General features: G+C 35.9%; 1 pseudogene; it reads right to left on the reverse strand.

The window, feature by feature from the left end:
* Positions 1-1,078: 1,078 nt before the first annotated feature.
* Positions 1,079-16,725, reverse strand: LOC111380972 (annotated as a pseudogene).
* Between the last annotated feature and the right edge of the window lie 1,596 nt (positions 16,726-18,321).

Raw genomic sequence — 18,321 nt, forward strand, 5'->3', positions numbered from 1 at the left:
TTTCGCTAGCTTTTGCCTATTTCCTTCCTTTGACCTCTTTTAGCTCTTGTTTTCTCCACTTCCATCAATCTATAAGACAACACCAAGATCACTTGTTAGCACTTCTAAAATACTTTTCAAGATAGTAAAATCATGAAATTAATGGCATAATATAATGAGTGTAAATCACTCATCACGGAGGAACCCGCAACCACTATCTTTCGAATGCGCACTGGGTAAACCCTCGAACTGACACAATAGTCTGCAAACCATGCCAACCAGGTAAATGGCTTGATCGAAAAAGTGTTGGTAGCACTAAGCCATCTTTATTTATATGATAATTCGCCTCTCCCAATAATCAATATCCAAATATATTGTTATTTTAGAAAAGAGTAATTCTATTTAACCTCATTGGGGTTGTAACTCTAGGTGACGCTAATATAACATTAAATGATAAGTGAAATTAAATTAGTCATTTTATTCATTTAGTCTATCATCCAACGTCACCTAAAATGGGGTTATAACTTCAATGAGGCTACATAGTATTATTCTTCAAAAAATTATAACAAGTATATTAAGGTAAACTTAGTAATGTATTATTCAATACTTATTCGTTGAAAGCCAAATTACTTCTTTGGAAAAATGAAATTTAAGAGCCGTCAACTTTATACTTCTACGAGGCATTCCTTTCTATTTGGATTTCATCAACTATTAAAAATTCTTCACTACCATATCTCGTAAGATTTTGGACGGTGTCTATTTCGATTGTGGAGTCGAGACACAAACATCGACTAACTTCAAGTTTCAACTAATAATTGTTTGTGTGTCGTTCACTCTATTTCCTTTTTCTCAATTGTTATCGGTAATAATGAGGCCAAATACATAAAAACAAATAAGAAATCAATTCTATTATTGTATAAGTTAAAAATAACAAAGTGTAAATCCATTTACATTTGCATCTTTATTAGTTTAAATTACAGAAGGCCTCGTGTAGTGTTGTGCACCCAACCCTTATTTTAAAAGTTAACAAAGGTCATATTTTTGTTCTCTACTCTCTATTCTCCCCTTACAGTTATCGAGTCAACTTCGTGATATCAGATCACATCACATCGATTAAAGGCTCAAAAGTGGCTTTAACCAAGGCTTCTCCACAGCCATTGCCACCTGTTGTAATGGACTGAATTGTCAAAAATGTCGTGCTAGAGAAGGAGGGCCCACCGCCCATGGGATTCCTTGAGTGACAAATGGCAGTCGCTAGTGGAATCAGTGTGATGCAGATACCCTTGGCTTGGAGGTACTGCGTGGCAGAGCCCATGTCCTCCTCCAGCAACCTGGCCACTAGCAGCTCGGTCGCCTGCATGCCATCATTGTTTCCGTTGCTGCTTCTTCCCTGTTTACATAATGTTATTCCATTCGATCAATCGACTAACAAGAAGTGATATGGGCGGTGAATGTATTAGAAGCTAGTTCTATTAGTTTTTGTTATATGTTGTTATATGTTAGTTTTGTTAGTTTGTATGCTAGCTGTCGCCAGTTATGCAAGCTGTGGCCTATTTATACAATGTACATTCACGTGTTTTCCATGAAATGAGATTCCAGATTTTCTCTTCACATTTCTGATATGGTATCAGAGAAAATCCTTCCCGTGCTCATCTTTTCTTATTTTCTTCTCAACTCGTGAATTCACTTTGCAATGGAACCAACACAGTCAGATTCCAATTCTGAATCTCGATCATCAATGAGTAAATCAGTCATTGATGAATCTTCCAGTTCGTATTTTTTGTACCACTCCGACAGTCCTGGTTCGGTGTTATTTTCACAGCCTCTCATAGGAGATAACTATGCCTCCTAGAGCCGTGCGATGACAATCGCCCTTTCCGTGAAGAATAAGCTGTCATTCATTGATGGATCACTGAAGAAACCAGAGGATGCAAACCCTGACTTGGTGAATTCGTGGATTCGAAACAATAATATGGTGATGTCATGGATCCTCAATTCGGTTTGAAAGGATATTCCAGCAAGTGTTACCTATGCATCAACTACATATGAAATCTGGACCGACTTGAAAGAGAGATTTCAGCAAAGTAATGGACCAAGGATTTCCAACTTAGGAAAGATCTATTGACCTTATCTCAAAATAAAAAAAAACATAAGTGTATATTTTACTAAATTGAAGGCTGTATGGGAAGAATTGAGTTACTTTCGACCAAATTGCAACTGTGGAAAATGTACGTGTGGTGGTGTAAAGAAAATCAATGAATACTTTCAGATGGAACACCTTATGTCATTTCTCATGGGACTAAATGACTCCTTTTCTCATGCTCGAGGCCAGATCTTGCTTGTGGACCCTTTACCACTGATCAATAAGGTGTTTGCTTTGATTTCACAAGAAGAAAATCAGAGAAAAGTTGGTACACTGTCAATTGGGAATGAAACATATGGTGCTGCTGCATTTGCGTTGAGATCTAGCAATGTGAGGTTAACATCTGGTTCTGGAGTTGGTAATTTTGGTAATACCAAGAAGAATGAGAGGCCTTACTGCATACATTGCAACTTCCATGGACATTCGGTTGATAAGTATTACAAAATCCATGGATATCCACCAGGATTCAAGCCAAAACCAAGGGAAAATTTCCAAAATAATCAGGCATCTAATCCAGTGAACCAGTTCTCACTCAATTCCCAGTCGGATCAATATTCAGGCATGGAGAATTTTATGCGAAACCTAAATGTTGATCAATATCAACAGCTGATGAGTATGCTATCTGACCATCTGGCTTCATGCTCAACTCCTGCCACAAATGACCATGAAAAACACACCACCTCAAGTACAACTGCAGGTATATGTCACTCCTTATCAATGCATCCTATCTTTACTGATAAGAGAGTATGGATTGTTGATTCGGGGGCCACTAAACATGTGTGTTCAAATGTTGGTGCATTCTTGAAGTTGACACCAGTCACTAATGCAAGTATTACCTTGCCAAACCACACTCGAATATCAGTCCATTTGTCTGGTGATATTAGATTGAGTTCTACATTGGCACTACATGATGTCTTGTTTGTGCCATAATTAAAATTTAACTTGATATCAGTCAGTACCTTAACTGCCAATTCACAGCTCAATCTAAATTTCTTCTGTAACCATTTTACCATTCAGGAAATTACCACCAAGAAGATGATTGGCAAGGGTGGCAAAATTCAAGAGTTATATGTGTTGGATACCAGAAATTTCACTTCTTTTTCCAATGTTTTTGTTGAAAATGTCTCTGCTCATGCATGGAACAATCGCCTTGGTCATTTGTCCTTCAAGAAATTAGATGTACTGAAGGATTAGGTAGCATGTGACACCTTAAAGTTGAATAAACATATGCCGTGTTATGTTTGTCATATTGTAAAACAAAGGAGATTATCTTTTGAGTCCAATAATAGGTTGTCAAGTAAGCCATTTGATCTATTGCATTGTGATATATGGGGGCCATATTATGTTCAATCACACTTAGGGCATAATTATCTTTTAACCCTAGTTGATGATTGTTCAAGATTTACATAGATATATATGCTTAAACATAAGTCTGATGCTGTAAGTGTTGTTCACCATTTTTTTTAACATGGTCGCAACTCAATTCAATGCCAAAATCAAGTGTTTCAGGTCAGATAATGCACATGAATTATCAATCACTGATTTTTTTTGCTAAAAGGGGGTGATACATCGGTTTAGTTGTGTTGAAAAACCACAAAAAAACTCTGTTGTGGAGCGAAAACATCAACACTTGCTGAATGCGGCTCAATCTTTATTCTTTCAGTCAAGAATTCCTATCATTTTTGGGTCTGAATGTGTTATAACGGTAGCCTATCTCATCAACAGAACTCCAATCCCCATTTTACAACATAAAATCCCGTATGAAGTTTTGCATGGTAGCCCTGCTACATATTCACATTTACGAGTCTTTGGTTGTCTGAGTTTTGCATCAACATTAGCTGCTCACAGAGACAAATTCCAACCTAGAGCCAGATTATGTATGTTCATAGGCTATCCAACAGGGATTAAAGGCTACAAACTTCTTGATGTATCATCAAGGCAAATTTTTGTCTCCAGGGATGTCGTGTTTCTTGAGCAAATTTTTTCATTTCATACCATTGTAGAGGCTGACAAATTGCTTGATCCCTTTCCTGATCTTGTACTGCCATCACCTTTCCTATATCCTACAGTTGATCATACCAAACCTTCTTCATAAGATGCCCTCAATGATCATGACTCCAATTATATCCTCTCTTCATCTGGGACAAATCATCCTTCACCTATACCTACATCATCTTTACCTGAGACCACCTGCCTTGATAATCGAAAATTCAAAAGAATATCCAGGCCTCCCAAATACCTACTTGATTACCATTGCAACTTGCTATCACAATCTGATAAGCCTGCTGACCTTTCTCCACTTCATATTGGTAACTTCCTCTCATATACACACTTGTATGAGCCTCACAAAAATCTAGTTCTTAACATCACTTCTCACTTTGAGCCTCAATATTTTCACCAAGCTGTTAAGACTCCTTAATGGCTTGATGTGATGAAACTTGAACGAGAAGCCTTATAACTCAATCATACCTGTCCATTGTCCCTCTCCCACCTGGGAAGCATACTATTGGTTGCCGGTGGATATATAAAAACAAATTCAACTCAGATGGCTCACTTGAAAGGCATAAAGCATGCCTCATTGCGAAAGGTTACACTCAACAAGAGGGGTTGGATTACTTTGACACCTTTTCACCAGTAGCCAAGAGTGTCACCGTCAAAGTTCTTCTTGCACTTGCAGCCCAATATGGATGGCACTTATCTCAGCTTGACATCAATAATGCTTTCCTAAATGGTGATTTGTTCGAGCAGCTATATATGGATCTTCCCATGGGTTATGATCTCATCAAGCCAAACAAACAGGAGGAGAAGATGGTTTGCAAGTTATATAAGTCCTTGTATGGACTTAAACAAGCCTCAGGACAGTGGAACTCTAAGTTCACTCATGTGCTTATCAAGCATAGTTTTAGTCAATCTAAGGCTGATTATTCCCTTTTTACTAAGGGGTCTGGTGCTACCTTTGTAGCTTTACTTGTGTATGTTGATAATATCATGTTGATTGGGCCTAATATCCATGTAATCAACTTAGTGAAGACTTTCTTGCAGTCCCAGTTCAAGCTCAAAGACCTGGGATGCTTAAAATACTTTTTGGGGATTGAAATTGCTAACTCTTCATCAGGGATAGTCATTTCCCAGAGACAATACACCTTGCAGTTGCTTGAATATACAGGGTATCTAGACTATAGACTAGCAAATTGACCCATGGATCCTAAATTAACTCTAAGTATTCGTGATGGCGATTTGCTCCCAGACGCCTCTCATTACAGAAAGTTAATTGCCATACTCATCTACTTGACTTTATCCCAGCCTGACATCACATTTGTAGTCCATAAATTGAGCCAATATATGTCTCAGCCAAGAATGTCGCATCTTAAGGCTGTCCACCACCTACTAAGATACTTGAAGGGCAGCCTTGGTCAAGGTCTCTCTTTTTTTATCCAAGTCCTCTCCTGGTATGACTCTCACCATTCGGGCCTTCTCCGATGCTGATTGGGGATCATGCATTGACACATGAAAATCCACCACTGGGTTTTGCATATTTGTTGGTGAGTCTATGGTCTCCTGGAAATCTAAGAGACAACCCACTATTTCACGTTCTTCAGCTGAGGCGGAGTACAGGGCCCTTGCATCCACTGTGAGCGAAATCATCTGGATTTATCAACTCTTAAAGGATCTGCAAGCTCTGATCGCATCTCCAGCTAATCTTTACTGTGACAACCATGCAACCATTCAAATTGCAACAAATCCCATGTTCCACGAACGCACTAAACACATTGAAATTGATTGCCATTTTGTCCGTGACAAAGTATCAACTAGAATGGTGAAGCTTCTTCCGATTAGATCAAAACATCAACTTGTTGACACTTTTACAAAGCTTTTAACTGCCTCCAGTCTTAATTCTTTGCTGTCCAAGATGTGCATTAAAGATATTTACTGCACATCTTGAGGGGGAGTATTAGAAGCTAGTTCTATTAGTTTTTATTATATGTTAGTTTGTATGCCAACTGTCACTAGTTATGCAAGTTGGGGCCTATTTTTATAATGTACATTCACGTGTTTTCCATGAAATGAGATTCCAGATTTTTTCTTCACATTTCTAATAGAATGCTCCATTTTCACGTTTTGCTATGCTGAACAACTAGAAAGTTCGAACACAAAAGTCTATTTTGACTACCTTCATGGAGATATCAACAGCGGCAGCGTTTCCCATCCTGCTCATGTTCAAAACCTGTACACAAAATTTTATATAGTTTTGTTTAAAGTTAAAAGTAAAAGAAAAACATTAACTAATTTTCGACTTTATCCTCTAATACACAAGAGAATCAGCACAACAGTACAGTCCATAGAATAATATCTTGCCCATAAAAATTGTCAAAACCAAAAGAATCCTTACGATTATTAAATCATAAAAAAATATTAAGATAAGTGGAGAGAGAAAGTACTTTGACTGGAAGCTGGAGGAATTTGACATAGTCGATGATCTCATCAAGCATTGAGGCCTTGTCTGTCTATCAGTCAATCATTCCACATCCCAAACACGTGTCAATAAAATAATAAAAACCCACCTTTATCCATAATAATATAGAATTAATTAAAAAATATTTTTAATTATGATTCACTTATTCTTCCCAGCTTTAATTTCGAAATCCCGGCTAGACCGATCCTTCTTTCCTGGTTCTCCTTTCATTTCTCTAGGCTCCTAGTCTGCAGCTGATAGATCAGAAGACAAAAGCACACAAACATGGAAAAGATTGACCTGTTCTACTCAATTTATGTGTCATTCACTCACAACATTTGTACTCCATTTTTGGCCTAATGGCACGTAAGAATGCAATCAAGCTGGAATCTTTAACTATTTATCCAATTAATCACCAAAATACAGCTTAGAACAAAGGGCGACAATAAATATATTGTTTCACCGTATATTTTTTTTTAGAAATAGCAAGTGCTTGTTGCCTTGTTATTATTATTAAAATTAAAATATAAAATAGAAGATTATTAGTGCATTTATTAAGGGGGGTTTGATAAAAAAAGCTTAGTCAAACAATAATATTGGTAAAATAACCTTTCTTCAATATTTTTTGGTCAAATAGCCTTCACTTACAAAATATAATAAAAAATTAATGTCAAATATCTAAAATGTCATCACCATGAAAAATATCGAAATACCACTTTCAATCCAATTAAATCCCTCAATTCATCTACAAAACACATCAACGTGCTTTCCCGGTGGTTTCTTCCCTAAAATCTTGTTATTTATTGTATTCTTCTTCTATCTTTTCCAATATTGTGAGCATTTGAACTAAAAAAATTTGGTATCCATGTTATCTACGTTGAAATCATTACTATATTTAAAGAAAAGAAAGGGTATTTTTAGAAATCTCACTTACATTAGTACTTTTATTGTTGAATATAGTATAAAATGATATTTTAGTTTATTTTATTTTCGAATTTGGTGTATATTTGTACCGTTCGCAACTATAGTACGATAACGACACTCCAGTCGTTATCTATAGTGTGGCACGACACTACAGTCGTTATCCTCCATGTAAATTGGCAGTACAATTGTAATCTGTTATGATCTGTCCGTTATTGATAATATATTGTGGTTACTTTAATAATTTAAATATGATAACTATTTTCATATTATTTTAATATATACTTGAATCGATGGGCCATAACGAAAGATATTTATTTTTTGTTCTAAGAAAACATCACCGGTGCCATTTTTAATATTTTACCCAGAAAATATAGAAATGATGTTCAAAAATTAAATATTATTGATCTAATAATAATTTATTCTTAAATATACAAGTTATCAATTATTCGTATCGTGTTTACATAAGTAATGACACTTGTGCTGTTTCCATAACGGTAACAGTAATAATGTTGTTATCATTTTTTCATGTTGTCCAAATAATGAGAGTATCTCTCAAATTATGAGAGCGACATGTCCATCTCGCGACTTAAATGAGTTCAAATTATGGAATATCGAGGTCCGGAAAGCTCGTGGCTGCTCATACTTGTATTTATTGACAAAACGATACAAGTGACTTTTAGTGGCACCTGTATCGTTCTGTTAGTTTCTCCTATATTTCGATTCATTTTCACCGTGTCGACATCAAGGATCAGACCTCCAAACATAAGAAAGTCAGAATTATTAATTACGTGACGAATAACAGTAGAATTGACATAGATAGTAGATGTCGCGTTGGTGAAATCACAAGTCACCATCCACATTCGTTGGAAAATAAAAGTAATGAGAGTATCTTCCAAATTATGTGAGCGACATGTCCATCTTGCGACTTAAATGAGTTCAAATTATGAAATATCGAGGCCCCAAAAGCTCGTGGCTGCTCATACTCGTATTTATTGATAGAACGATACATGTGATGTTTAACAGCACATATGTCGTTCTGTTGATTTCTCTTATATTTCACTTCATTTTCATTGTGTCGACCTTAAGGATCAGACCTCATAACATAAGAAAGTCAGAATTATTGATTACGTGATGAATAATATTAGAATTGACGTAAATTGTAGATATCGCGTTGGTGAAATCACAAGTCACCATCCACATTCGTTGGAAACAAAAGTAACGAGAGTATCTACCAAATTATGTGAACGACATGTCCATCTCGTGACTTAAATGAGTTCAAATTATGGAATATCGAGACTCAGAAGGCTCGTGGCTGTTCATACTCGTATTTATCAACATAACAATATTTCGCTTCTTTTCACTGCGTCAACCTCAATGATCGGACCCTTAACATAAGAAAGTCAGAATTATTGATTATGTGACGAATAACGGTAGAATTGGCATAGATTGTAGATGTTGCGTTTGTGAAATCACAAGTCACCATCCACATTCTTTGGAAAACATAAATAATGAGAGTATCTCCCAAATTATATGAGCATCATGTGCATTTTGCACTTAAATGAATTCAAATTATGGAATATGAAGGTCAAGAAGGCTCATGCCTGCTCATACTCGTGTTTAACGACAGAACGACACAAATTACGTTTAACGACACTTGTGTCGTTCTGTTGGTTTCTCTTATATTTCGCTTAATTTCCACTGTGTCGACCTCAAGGATCGGACCTTCTAACATACGAAAGTCAGAATTTACGTGATGAATAACTGTAGAATTGGCATAGATTGTAGATGTCGCGTTGGTGAAATCACAAATCACTATCCGCGTTCGTTGGAAAACAAAAGTAATGAGAGTATCTCCCAAATTATGTGAGCATCATGTCCATCTCGCTACTGAAATGAGTTCAAATTATGGAATATCAATGCCAAAAAGGCTTATGGCTACTCATACTCGTATTTATCGACAGAACGACACAAGTGATGTTTAACGGCACTTGTGTCGTTCTGTTAGTTTCTCCTATATTTCGCTTCATTTCCATCGTGTCCACCTCAAGGATCAAACCTTCTAACATAAGAAAGTCAAAATTATTGATTACGTGATGAATAACGGTAGAACTGGCATAGATTGTAGATGTCACGTTGGTGAAATCACAAGTCACCATCCACATTCGTTGGAAAACAAAAGTAATGAGAGTATTTCTCAAATTATGTGAGCATCATGTCCATCTTGCGACTTAAATGGGTTCAAATTATGGAATATCAATGCCTGGAAAGCTCGTGACTGCTCATACTCGTATTTATTGACAGAACGACACAAGTGACGCCTAACGACACCTGTGTCATTTTGTTGGTTTCTCCTATATTTCGCTTCATTTCCACCGCGTCGACCTCAAGAATCGAACCTCCTAACATAAGAAAGTTAGAATTATTGATTACGGGACGAATAACGGTAGAATTGGCATAGATAGTAGATGTCGCATTGGTGAAATCACAATCACCATTCACATTCGTTGGAAAATAAAAGTAATGAGAGTATCTCCCAAATTATGTGAGCGACATGTCCATCTCGCGACTTAAATAAGTTCAAATTATGAAACATCGAGGCTCCGAAGGCTCGTGGTAGCTCATACTCGTATTTATCGACAGAATGACACAAGTCACATTTAACGGCACCTTTGTCGTTCTGTTGGTTTCTCTTCTATTTTACTTCATTTCCATTGTGTTGACGTCAAGGATCGGACACCCTAACATATAAAAGTTAGAATTAATGATTATGTGACGAATAACGGTAGACTTGGCATAGATTGTAGATATCGCGTTGGTGAAATCACAAGTCACCATCCACATTCGTTGGAAAACAAAAGTAATGAGAGTATTTCTCAAATTATGTGAGCATCATGTCCATCTCACGACTTAAATGAGTTCAAATTATAGAATATCAAGGCCTGGAAGGCTCATGGCTGCTCATACTCGTATTTATCGATAGAATGACACAAGTGACGTTTAATGGCACCTGTGTTGTTCTGTTGGTTTCTCCTATATTTCGCTTCATTTTCACAGCGTCAACCTCAAGAATCGGACCTCCTAACATAAGAAAGTTAGAATTATTGATTACGTAGCGAATAACAGTAGATTGTAGTGCCATTTAACAACTCTTGTGCCGTTTTATTAATTTCTTCAATATTTTATTTCTTTTTCAATGCAACAACCTCAAACATTAGATCTCCTAACTTTAAAAAGTTCAAAAGGTTGATCAGAGACAACGAACGGTTGAATTGACATAAATTATACGACATTGAATTGGTGAAATCACAAGTTATTGTATCGATTCATTAGAAAATATAATTATTGAGCACATCTCTCAACTTTTGTAAACGGAATGTTCATATTGCAATTGAAATGAGTTCAACTTATTAATTTTCGGGACATGGATGGGTTGTGACTACGTATACTCATCTTTATAGACAGAACGACACAAGTGTCGTTTAACAGCTCTTGTGTCGTTTTATTGATTTCACAAATATTTTGCCTCTTTTTCAACGCAACAACTTCAAACATTAGATCTCCTAACTTAAGAAAGTTATAAAAGTTGATTATGAGAAAAAGAACAGTTGAATTGGCATAGATTATACGACGTTGAGTTAGCGAAAATCATGAGTCTTGTATTGATTCATTGGAAAATATAATCAATGAGTATATCTCTCAACTTTTGTACATGAAATGTTCATATTGTAGTTGAAATAAGTTCAACTTATTGATTCTCGGGGCATGGATGGGTCATGGCTATGTATAGTCGTCTTTATAGACATAACGACACAAGTGTCATTTAACAGCTCTTGTGTTGTTCTATTGATTTCATAAATATTTTGCTTCTTTTCCAACGCAACGACCTCAAACATGGATCCACTAACTTAAGAAAGTTAGAAAGGTTGATCACGTGACAAAGAACAGTTGAAGTGATATAAATTATACAATATCGAGTTGGTGAAAACATAAGTTATTGTATTGATTCGTTAGAAAATATAATTAATGAGTACATCTCTCAATTTTTGTAAATGGCATATCCATCTTGTAGTTGAAATGAGTTTTGGGGCATGGACGAATTGTGAGTGCCTATATTCGTATTTAGAGATAGAACGACACAAGTGTCATTTTCTTTACAGTAATGGCACAAGTGCTGTTCTCATGAAAAAATTATGTTTAGATAACGGCACTTGTGTCGTTCTTTTAGAACTTTGCATCTTAGTAATGGCACAAGTGACGTTCTCAATGACATTTCCATCCTCTAAATGGCACTTATGCTAATCTCTTAGAACTTTTCATCTCAGTATCGACATAAGTGATTCGATTATTTTCAACAAAATACAAGTAATGGGCACATTTCTTAATTTTTTTTAAATGTCATATCCACCTTGCAAGTTAAATGGATTCAACTTATTATTTCATAAGGCGAGGACTGGTCGTGGTTGCTTAAACTCGTAATGATAAACAGAACGGCGCAAGTGCTATTTTATTATCAGTAACGGCACATGAGCTGTTATGTTGATTTCTCCTTTATTTTCATTTGTTTTCAACGCAACGACCTTTAGATTTGGGCACCCTAAGTTGTGCAATTCTCTTAGTAATAATAGAAGTTTATATTTATGTATGTCACTTGTGTTGTTCTATTAGAAATTTTCATCTCAATAACGGCACTGATACCGTTCTTAGGGATTTTTTAACTACTGTAACGGTACTTGTTCCATTTTCATGGACACTTATAAATCAAATATAGTGATAGTTATGCCATTCTCATAACCATTTTCATCTCAATAACGATACAAGTGTCATTCTCGTACACAATTGATGTTCTCGTCTTAGTAATGGCACAAGTGTCGTTCTCATGGACAAGTAAATTTATAGTTATAACAGTAGTTATGCCATCATTGGGATGCTAGACTTATAATTAATAAGCATATTTCTCAACTCATATTTATAGATAGAACGACGGAAGGGACGTTTTCATTTCAGTGACGGCTCTTGTGCCGTTCTATTGATTTTTCCTATATTTTGATTTTATTCCAGTACAACGATTTCATATATTGGGCCCCCTAATTAATCATAAACATTTTTATCTGAGTAATGATGTTTGCTCCGTTCTCATGAAATTTTGTAACAAACATGAAAACACTTATATCGTTCTCGTGTTTCTCTTATAAGTTCAGCAACGGCGCTTGTATCATTTTCATGGATGCTTATAGTTCTAATAACGTAAATTGTGTCATTATCATGAAACAACAACAAATTTGAGATAGATGAATAATTAAAACGCAAATATTTAATTTAAAAGATATTAACAAAAATGTAGAAAAAATCAACAGAATAGCACAAGTGCCATTATTAATATGAAAACAATCATTTGGCCATTATGGTTGATACGTTGCATATTACGTTCCAATTAATTTTCGTTACTTAACTTCAATCGTTTTAAATAGTAATATGGCAAGTAAGAGTCATTTCCCATAGAGGATTCATTCAATTATGTTAATTGCGCACTAAAAAGTAAAATTAATAATAATAGACCAAATAGATTAAATGGAGGGGTTTGGTTTGTTGGACTAAGGAAAGCGATAAATTTAAATTAGAAAAGACTAGAAATCTGAAATAAACAAAGTGGTTCCTAATTGAATGCGAGAAAATGTGGTTAGGGATATTTCGTCACCACGAGAATGATTTTCATATCAATCACAACAATAGATTTTCATTCTCAAGATGAACAACAATTCGAGAATAATTACAAGCTTAATTACCTCAATCTCTTCTTACATGTTAGTCGAATAAAACAAGCTATTTACTTAACCCTATTCATTAAACAATTTAGAACAAGCTCTCTAAATTTAATTTAACAAACGCATTACGACAAAAGAGATGAATTGAAAAAATGATAAACTCGCAAGCTCGGTTTACAAACTTAAGTGTTAATCCACATACATTCAATTGAAAAAATTTCATAATCTATCGAAATGTAATTGCTACTAGGTTTTAGAATCAATAGCTATTACGTACTACTAATTCCAAAATAGCATTATCGAAACAACTTAACCATTTAGTTGTACACCTAAACAATCAAGAAGAACAAAATAAACATTTAACACAATGGATTAAACAAATTAATCAAGAGAATTATAAAGCACAAATTAATTGAAAATCATAACTCGGGTTTGAAATAATCCCCAATCACAAAATATAATTAGTTACCCATGAAATATCCACAAATAACTAACAATTTCTTACAAAATATTGATGGAAAAAGTGAAAAGAAAAACTTATTGATAAAAAGAGAAATGGTTGAAAATCTTTCAATATCAATGGGTCATCTTCTCCAAGCTAATGCACCACCTCCATATTCCAATCGTCCCCAAAATATCTTAGAAAATAAAGGTGAAACGAAAAAGGAAAAAGAAAGAAAACAAGAAGAAGAAGAAGAAGAAGAAGAAGAAGAAGAACCAGTTGTCCCACAAGTTGAAGAATGAAAATCTTGTGTCTGGTTGAATGTTTTAACCAAAAACCTAAAGAAAATTGCAGCATTGGTCCCTGAAACTTTGAAAACAATTAAAAAGGCCCAAGTGGCGCCTGGGCGCCACAGTGTCTGTTCTTTTGTTTGGGCAAGGCGCCAAGGTGCCCAGTCGTTGAATTTTTATTTTTATTTTTTGAAATCTTCTTTTGACGGCATCTTTAGTTGTTTTCTTCGTTTACCTTCATCTTTAATTCGTTTCTCACATAAATTCCTTCAATTCATCGTTTAATTTCGAATTTTCACCTACAAAATAAAAATAAGAAAATTAAGTAATAAATCGCTAATATCTAAGTTTAATGGTCCGAATAAGTTCAATAAACCCGTATTTATCAATAGTGTTGTTTGAGCCCCTCCTTTTTTTCAACAAATGAATTTTGTAATAGTGTTGTAATGGGGAATGTATGGTTAAAAAATAGAAAAAAAATTGAATTTGTGTGTAATGTTATTTTATTGAAGAACTTGTGGTTAAAATGGGATCAAATTACTGTTTAAAAATACATTTTGAAGAAAAATGAGGCTCAAACAAAGATTATACGTGTTAACATTAGTAAAAGCAGTTACGTCTAATCTATATTTCACGAACTAATAGTGGAACTCATTTATGTTATTTATGACATTGTCAAACTTTCTATATTACATATGTTAGAAAGTCCTTTATTAAATGTTGTTTTGTTGAAAAAAATCGGATGTTGGCGAAAATTTCGGTGTCGTTACTAGATATGAAAATGACACTTGTGTTGTTACACATATAAATATGAGTATAAGTAGTCATGATTCATTCCTTTCCTGAAAAATAATAACTGAAACTTATTTACATTGTAATATGTACATGACACGTACAAAAATTGATAGATATTCTTATTAACTTAATCGACACATATAAGTTTGATAACTTGTATTTTCACCATCTAAATAATATAAAAATTATATGTCGTTTCAATCATTCTTTGTAGCTAGTCAATATTTTTGTGTTATATATGTTAGTGAATCCATTATTAGAGTCATTTCTTTGAAAAAAATTAAACTACAACAGATAACGACTGTAGTGTCGTTTTACTTTACAGATAATGGCTAGAATGGTGTTCTATATTTCAGATAGCAATTGTAGTGTTATTACATTCAATGGTAGCAAAAAACACACTAAATACGCAAACAATACCAACTAAATATTATTTAATACTATATTTAATAATAAAAATACAACATAGATGGAATTTCTTAGAGCATCTTTCCTCTTTCTTTCTATGTAAATGTATACTAACCAAACTCTTGTTCAAATGTGATTGAAGAGAAGAAAATATGTGAATATAATTTTGAGAACTTAAAATTGAAGAAGATGAATAGGGGAAGAAAATGTTATCTTCAAAAGAAAAGAAAAAAAAGAAATTAAGGTTCTAAGGTACATTTGAAGGAAAAATGACTAATTGAAATGAGAAAAAATGGAAGACATTAACTTAACAATTAAAGGAGAATTTTGTCATTTTGCCAACTAAAATATTTTACATTTTTTATTTGTTTTTATTATTAGTCAAATGTCATTTCATCAAATATATTGTTTAGTTGGGCCAAATGGCAAAATTCCCCATTTATTAATCTTTCTTGCCTACATACATAAAACATATATCCAACATTCGTAAAACAAACTGCAATTGAATTGATTCAAATAAAATTCAAAAATTGAATGTAGATAAGGACGTTGTTGGCATTGAGCATGAGCTCTTGCAAATCCTTCATTCTCAATTCTCTCTCTACGTAACTGTCCACAATACATTTTCGACAAACATTTATTCAAGAGTTTTAAAAAACGTGGAAATTGTAAAACAAAAAACACAGAGTAAAAACTGATGGCATGTTGGACCAAAATTTGTTTCGAATTCACTTTACTAAGGGCCTGTTTGGGAGCAGTTTTTTCACCCAAAAAATTGATTTTTTGATCGTTATTTCACTGTTCCAACCGTGATATTTGACTTATTCTCTCACATGTAGACCCCACATTTCTCCTAAAAATCAAATCTCAAAATCACTCTCAAACAGGCTCTAAATAAACGTGCATTGATTGTACTATGTACCCTTTCAGCAATGCTACGAGGATCGGTGGCCTGTCCTCTCCGTGCCCTCACCCTCTGCTTCGGCTGGGGTAGCGCCCTCCTCCAATTATTGCCACTGCAACTGGAGCTCCAAAGTTCTGAGCTTGAATTGCTTCTCCCTATAATTATTTAAAAAAAATTCGAGTAGCAGGAACAGGGAATTTACTATTAAAATGTTTATGTGGCACGCTAGACTTGATGATACTGACCTGAGGATAGTGAAAAGACCGTTTCCTACGAGTCCTCTGGATGACATCAACTGCTGCTGGAACAACAAGGCTTTGGCGGCAGCGCCATCCTCGATCTGATGTTGCCTCAGCTTCGAAGCCAACAACGCCGACTGGTAATTGAAATGGCTAAGCATATTCGGTTGAGGCGACTGATCGTTGGTTTGGCTGGGCTTTGCTGCAGTGGAGAACTCCCAGGGAAATGGAGAGGTGGTGGTGGAGGATAGCATTTGCTCGATAAAATAGTCGTTTGACGACGTCGGATCGAATTGGTTTTCACAGTTTTGATGATTATGGATTTCTGGGAGGTTCAGCAATGAATCATCGTTCATGGCTAGCATTTCTCTACTACGAGGTTGCATGTTTACTAATTTCAAACGTTAATTCACAAAATCAAACGTTAATTGAAGTTTTATGTTGATGAATCATTAGAGGTTGAATGGATTGGTCATTTTATCGTGTTTGGGTTTTGGGAAATGGGGACACTTTAACAGCAAGTTAGTCTCTAACTATAAAATGGAGTGTGTTATGCCCCCTATCTGAACCACTTCGAAAAGTCTTCTACTATGTCGAACGAGGTGTCCAATACCTATCCAAAGTGGTTCCGAAGTGACTCCATCGCTAATGTAGGCGAGCTTCTAACACACTACGAAGCACAAACAATTCTATTGAACCAGTCGAAGCGTTCTTGCCTCTGACCCCCGAAGTGCAATTCACTCTGGCATTCTCTCTCAGAGGATCCGCCACCAATTTCAGAAAGAGATCTACGTCAAGATCCTTTCTTTCCCCAAAGTTTAATTGCTTTGACGTCTCCATAGGCCTAGTTGATGTGACGTATCAACTTTATGTGAACTCAACTCGGGAGAAGTTATTACCCGCCCACTCTATAGACGCGGTTGATTAACGCCTATGAGCAGACGCCTCACACCGTCAGATGCATGCACGTGTCCCACATCTAACGATTCTCCTCAACTATAAATACCCAAGGTTTGACAAAAGGCAAAGGTAATGAAATTCATACAACTTAACTCTCCATAACAAGCAAATATACATTATTCTCCCCACCTTTTTTGCACAACCTTGGTACCGTTCCAATCACCAGAAGCTAACTTGACCGTCCTAGTGTATACGGTCATCGCCGTGACCCCCGCTAGTTCCGACCGTGTGCACTGACCATGCGTTGACTGTGCACAGGGAGGATTACGTGGAGTAGCTATCAGTTGGCCATGTAGAGGGTCCAATTCGCGAGGTCAACCGATTGGTGCCGTTTGTGGGAAACTTCCCATCCAAAGTTCTACATTCTCTACCAAAAAAGCCGCCAGAAAACCCTTGACTTACCCTGAAAATGGGACATTCTTGAAAAAGAACAAAGTCAAATTACAACCCAGACCCTCATCACCCTTGAAAAAGGTGTGGATAAGATGAGTTCCAGCAATGAGGACGCAAACCCCGCCATGGATGCCTCTGAAGAAGAGGTACTTCGAAACAATGTCACTCACCAAAGACCCCATCATCGGCGTCGTCGAGGTGAAAGAACGGCCATGCTCACTGAAGGAATGCCCAAATAGCTGCTAGCATTAGGGAGATCGCAGCTCAGAATGTACCAAGGCGTCCAAATGTCCCAAGAATCATATCCAGCTCGTGAAGTCATTGCGTCTCGTTCCCGAGGCCATACGAACCAACACAGAGAACCCCCCTTGAGAGAGAACTGGGTACGGAAGTCAAATCCTATGTGCAAGGGAGCCAACCAGCAGAACCGCAGTTGGGAGACAACTTCCCAACAGAATATGAAGCACAAAGGTCAGTTAGTATCTTTGACTGAATAGGGCGCGAGCCTAGTTATAGGGTCCGCTCAGTGGAGAGATTCAAGGGGAAGAGCAAGAACAAGCGTCCTTTCCACCTAGAAATAGGAAGGAGAGAAGAAACTTAGTTGATTGGGGTAGCCGAGGAAGAGCACC

The sequence above is a fragment of the Olea europaea genome, unplaced genomic scaffold (assembly GCF_002742605.1).
Source record: "Olea europaea var. sylvestris unplaced genomic scaffold, O_europaea_v1 scaffold2238, whole genome shotgun sequence".
Classification (NCBI taxonomy): Eukaryota; Viridiplantae; Streptophyta; class Magnoliopsida; order Lamiales; family Oleaceae; genus Olea; species Olea europaea.